Source organism: Enhydra lutris, unplaced genomic scaffold, assembly GCF_002288905.1.
Source record: "Enhydra lutris kenyoni isolate GAN:26980312 unplaced genomic scaffold, ASM228890v2 scaffoldscaffold39, whole genome shotgun sequence".
Taxonomy (NCBI): domain Eukaryota; kingdom Metazoa; phylum Chordata; class Mammalia; order Carnivora; family Mustelidae; genus Enhydra; species Enhydra lutris.
This window is the reverse complement of record NW_019154123.1, coordinates 21,961,220-21,967,446: the sequence shown is the minus strand read 5'-3', so window position 1 is coordinate 21,967,446 and position 6,227 is coordinate 21,961,220.

The window sequence follows — 6,227 nt, the reverse complement described above, 5'->3', positions numbered from 1 at the left end:
TTAATTGTGATGTCTACATCATAGATGTGGAGCTTGGGTTTTTAACATGGATTCCATAAAGTGTTGAAATTATATGAAAAAGTGTATCTGTATGTACATTTTTTGTCCTTGGGGGAAGATCCTGCTCTAATCTGGCAATACTGGTAACTGCTGTTAACCTTTCCCTTGTATTTTGATCCAGGTGAGGGAGGCGGCAGTGGCAGAGGAAATGGAGGGAGAATTTGAAACAGATGATTCAACAGAGGCTGTGGGAGAGTCAAAGATGAGATATGCTGAAAGAAAATAGCATATGAAGAAATATGGGGAAAAGTCTTGCCAGATGTGTCAAAATGTTACCCTGCCACATCACCCATACATGAGGTCAATTTTCAGGGACACTGGGAAGGGCTCTGTCTCACCTTCTTTAAAAACATAGCTTTGGGGGGCACTTAGGTGGCTCAGTTTGTTGAGCATCTGACTCTTGATTTCCACTCAGGTCATGATCTCAGGGTCGTGGAGATCCTAACTCATTGGGTTCCACACTGACCAGGGAGACTGCTTAGGATTCTCTCTCTCTCTCCTCTCCCTCTGCCTCCCACCCCCACTCACACACATGTTCTCTCTCTTAAAAAATATAAAAATAAAAATGTAGCTTTGATTTTACTGCTATACAAGTTTCAGGTAACAGTGAGCTAAGTTACTCAGATCAACACTCTTGCTAAAAACACAAACAAAAAATGCTGTTCAAATGGATTTAAATAAACACTACTACTTTATAATAACCAAAGACCTGAAAACACAATAAAGAATTTTCAGGTCAATATGTGGATGCTACCAAATGGTAAGAAGACTCCTGGATGATCCAAACCCATGGTGTCTGTCAACACTGCTATGGCCCTAGGGGCTGGGTGGATACCAAGTAAGACCTGGGACCCACAGAAACTGATGAGTATTACAGAACAACTTCTCCACATTAATATGCATGCAGATTAAGGATAAACCAGACCTCAGTCTGCCTCCCCTACCCCTCAACCTCAGGGGGCTGCCAGAAAGCTTGCCTTGGCAATTAGTAAGGCAAGTGAATTAAAAAGAAAGGGGAAAAGTCTCTGAGAAGTTGTGGCCACAGACCACCCTCTTGTGGGCTTGTACTGTGTGTACACTTAACCTGGGTGAGTCAGAAACTTGTAAGCCATAAATTTGGTGTGAAGAGATCTCAATTGTTATTGCTCACAGTTGCCTGGCAAAACCAAAATAAAGGATCTCGGGTAGAGGAGGGCACACCCAAACTAGGCTTTGGAGTACCCCCATAAATAATTTAAGGAAAGTGGCCAGTTAATTCTTCAATGAAAGATAAGCAAGCATCAAGGGAATAAGAATCAGCAAAACAAGAGAGAAGTAGTAAACCCATACCGACTTCAGCTATTAGATTCAGGTTTAAAACACAACTATGCCTATGTGTTTGTGGAAATAAATGACAATGTTAGAAACAACTAAAAGGAGGCTATAAAAAGTTATACCCCATATCTGAAAAATAACCAAACTTAAAAAAAAAAGACAGTAGTTGAAATAAAAACGCAGTGATCGTATTTGCGACACATTGACAATATAAGGGAGAAATAATGAACTGAAAGTTGGGGCAGAAGACCTTATACAGAATGCAGTACAGAGAGAATGAAAAAAAGATACACAAAATTGAGTAGGAGATGTGGAGGCTACGGTACAAAGTTCTACCGTTGCCGTGCCGGGAAAGAGAAACTAGCAGAGAAATTGAGAATTTCTCAGCACTGATGAGAGACATCTATTCACAGATTTAAGAAACTTGCTGGATTCTAAGCAGAAGAGAGTGAAACCCATGCCTAGACTGCTCATAATGAAACTGCAGAAAACTAAGACATAAAGAAAATCTAGGAAAGCAACCAGAGAAAAAAGTTATCTTCAAAGGAGCAACTGATAACGGACCTTTAACAGCACATGGGAAAAGGGTAGACTGGTTGGTACAGCTTTGACATGCTCAGAGAAAATTAGTGCTAACCTAGAATTCTAAACACAACCGCCATTCAAAAATGCATTTGATCCCTTTTCTTAGTCTATGGCCCCCTCGAAAATTCTGGACACTCTGAGAGAGGCATGAAAAACCAGTGTTGATTGATCGCACTTTAAAATGATAGACTAGGGGGCACCTGGGTGGCTCAGTGGGTTAAAGCCTCTGCCTTTGGTTCAGGTCATGATCCCAGAGTCCTAGGATCGAGCCCCGAGTCAGACGCTCTGCTCAATGGGGAGCCTGCTTCCCTTCTTCTCTCTATGCCTGCCTCTCTGCCTACTTGTGATCTCTGTCAAATAAATAAAATCTTTAAAATGATGGACTAGGAGGGACGTTCATCAGAAGAGTATTTGAGAAAGTTACAGAACAAGATCTATAGTGGCACACAGAGTTGGTGGGTAAGAGTGATAAGGATACCTGAGAAGTTGAAAGTGGCTGTCAAAGATGAACCAAGCCTGCCTTATAATCTGCCCAACCATGAATATGATACTTGTTGGTGGAAAACACCTGCTTTCTCCTTTCAGTGATTCCTCATTTATTGATGCATCGAGGACCAGTTCCTTATCCTTACCTTATACGCAGGACTGATGCTCAAAATATTTGACAGTACTCAAAAGCACCGCACTCATCAAACAGAAAAGATTCCCGGTATCAGACCAGATGCCAGCTGTTGCACAAGACCAGGGTCCTGGGGCCCCTTGTGTAACTTGTTACCCCTTTAGTGGCTAGAATCTGGAGAAGCCCAGGGGAGGGACCTGATCAGTTAGGGTGTTGGAGACATTCAAAGTAGCTGCCATCTAGTGCTGGTATTTCAACACAGGTGTTGGCAGTACTAATACGTGGCAGCTGAATAAAAACTCTGGGCTACCTTAAGCATCTCTCATCCTTCCTCCTTCTTGATCCCTGTCTCAACCTTTCCCTCTTGCATGTTTATTTGTTTTTAAAGATTTTATTTGAAAAAAAAAAAGGTTTTATTTGAGAGAGAGCACAAGCAGGGGGAAGAACGGAGGGACAAGCAGACTCCCCTCTGAGTGGGGAGCCCGATGTAGGGTTCAATCACAGAACCCCGAGATTACGACCCAAACTGAAGTCAAATGCTTGACTGAGCCACCCAGCACCGATTCCACCTCTGCACGTTTAAATCTTCCGGCACAGCTGCTTCCTTGTCTAGTTTTATCAGGAATACACCTTAAAAAAATCCATAGGAGAACTTTTTTTTTTTTTAAGATTTTATTTATTTATGACAGAGAGAAATAGCGAGAGAGGAAACACAAGCAAGGGGGAAGCAGGAGAGGGAGAAGCAGGCTCCCTGCTGAGCAGGGAGCATGACCCGAGCCAAAGGCAGACGGTTAACCAACTGAGCCACCCAGGTGCCCCATGGAGAACTTCTTTTTGCAAAACCTGTTTCACACATCCCCTGGAACGCTCAGGGATTGCATATTCTCTTTTGGCAAACTGTTCATTCCTGATATGATTATATCATTTTGTTGCACCTTAAATGGGCTTTATAAAATGAAAATCCAGGTTTATGCAGAAAATAAGAGGTATTTATTTGTTTTATAGTCAGATTCAGAATAGGCTTCCCTCTACTGACAAGCTCCTTTGCTATATATTTGCATAAAAAATTTTTACACAGTAAGTTTATGAGAAAAGTTAGAAAATACAAATAAAAGCACCTGTAATATATGTGTGTGTGAATAAAATGTATATATGATCCAGTTAGCTAACATCTGCTTTATATATAAACTTTCTAAAGTTATATCTGCATTCTTTGTCAATGTACAATATGCCAAAGTATAGCCATATTTAGCAAAAGAAACAATTTCTTCTTCTTAGCACTAGTACCTTTATTTGGATTTTAGTGATGGATCAAGCACTATCAATGCGAAGTTGTTTTAACATCAGACGAAAAGTCCTGTAGTAGTGCAGCTCAATATGATTTGGATTACCATCTTCAGGTACAAAAGCATATCAGGAGCTCAGAGCCCAAGGACTTCATTTTTTTAAACCTTGGGCTTGAACTACATTTGAATTCAAATTCAGTAATGCCCTTAGATCAACTTGAGCTGACAAATTCTTTAGAAGAAAGTGGAATAAGGCAATTTGATGGAAATTATACTGTGCAGTGGCTTGTCACTCCAGATATTTCACTTTTACATTAAATTTTTTTCAATTAATTTAAAGGTAACTGCTACACGCCAGATATCCAGGCTATTTGTCATTATTATTCATTTATTTATATGCAGCACTGTCATTTACAAGGACATAATTCTTAAGGAAACATAATTGCTCTAAACCTATCAACTTGCTTATGTAAAACTTTGTAAAATCTTTTCTCTGGAAAGAAAGTTTAAGTATTGGTTTTCCAAAAATGTTCACCAAAGACCTCGGGATACCATGCACAATTGGGTCTCTGCTCCAAGTCCCATCACATCCATCAGGTTCCTTGCCCTAAGCCCTATGACCCTCAGGTGTGTACAGTATTATTCAAAGGATAATGAACCCTCATCCAAAATTTGCTGATCAAATATGGCTTCCAGAGAAAAAGTGATACGTGCTGTGAAATATGTGGGATTACTGCACTGATGCATGAAGTAAAAACACAGGTCTCTAATACATCCTACATCCTTTTGCCCTCCTTATTTGAAAAGAACACAGAATCACACTAAAAAATTGGAAGAACCTTGGAGTGGGAAGGAATTTTGGAGTTCATTTTGTCCAACACTATTTGCAGGTAATGTAACCAAGACCAGGAAAGGTCTCCCCACAAGACAACCTTGAGACAGAGGTCTCCAGAGTCTGTTGGTCAAGACTTAACATTGGTGGTCTTAGTGTTCTGAGTGTGAAGAGTGGAGTAGAGAATGTTCTGGCATGTGGAACACTATGGAGGTCACTAAACAACAAACTCCCAAAATTCTACTACTATACTTACAATGTCTAGCAATTCCAATCTATGCAGTCCCCTCCTTCATTTCATTCCAAGCTTATTTTAAACTCTGTCTCCTCTAAAAGTTTTTATTAAACATGAAGTTAATGCATTCTCTTAAAAGGTAACATTTATATCCACAACAAAAATAGGACTAAAAATTTAGATTTTTATGCTTTCAGGTAGACAAAAGTGAGCATTCCTTTATCCCCAAGCCCACATCACATGGAGCAAATTTGTTTTAACAACTTATAAATTCTTAGAAGGTAATCATATGAAATGCACAGCACATTGTAGTTAATTGATGCTTTTGCAATCAAAGCTTTTGCCTCTAGTATTGGGCATCCACAAGCTTCATTCCTAGAATACAGCTCAGTGGTTCTTCAACTCAATTTAGTCTGCCGATGGTTGGTATGTGATTATGTGGTCAAAACTCTTCTTATTCACTTCATGCAGAAATCCAGTTGATAACCTTAACATTTCCTTTAATAGGGAAAGTAATTGACATGCAATGATGAATCAGTAATGGAGCATGAAGATTACCCTACTTAACATTCTCCAATGGTTCCCTAGAGCCTTCTTGATAAAGTCCAGTCTCCTTAAACTGGCAATCATGGACCTTCAAGATCTGAGCTTCATCTATCTTTCTAGTCCCATTTCTCAATCCTCCCCCTTCTTAGTATCTGGCTCAGACATGCTAAATTACTTTTAGTTCTCTGGAAAAATTAAACTCTCTCTTCCCTCCACTTAAAATGCTCTGTATATACCCTCTTGACATTTGTCTGGCTAGTTCCTACTCACGCTACAAAGGTCTGTTTACTCGCATACATCTATTTGGAGTGTTACTATGAAGGAATGTCAACTACACCCTAAATACAGAAACAATCAATTCACTATCAGTGAGACATCAACATTTGCCTTTTCACGCTACTCTTTTTTTTTAAGATTTTTTTTAAAAAATTTATTTATTTGAGAGAGAGAATGAGAGAGAGTGCATGAGAGGAGAGAGGTCAGTGGGAGAAGCAGACTCCCTGCCAAGCAGGGATCCTGATGCGGGACCCAATCCCAGGACTCCAGGATCATGACCTGAGCTGAAGACAGTTGCTTAACCAACTGAGCCACCAGGCACCCCTTTTCACACTACTCTTTTGGTAAAATACATTATATTCACTACTTCCACTTCCTTACCACCCAAGCATATCTTAACCTCTCACAAACCTGCTTCCCTTAGCATTACTTAACTGAAAACACTTTTTTGAAGACTACTAGTGTCCTCATAAT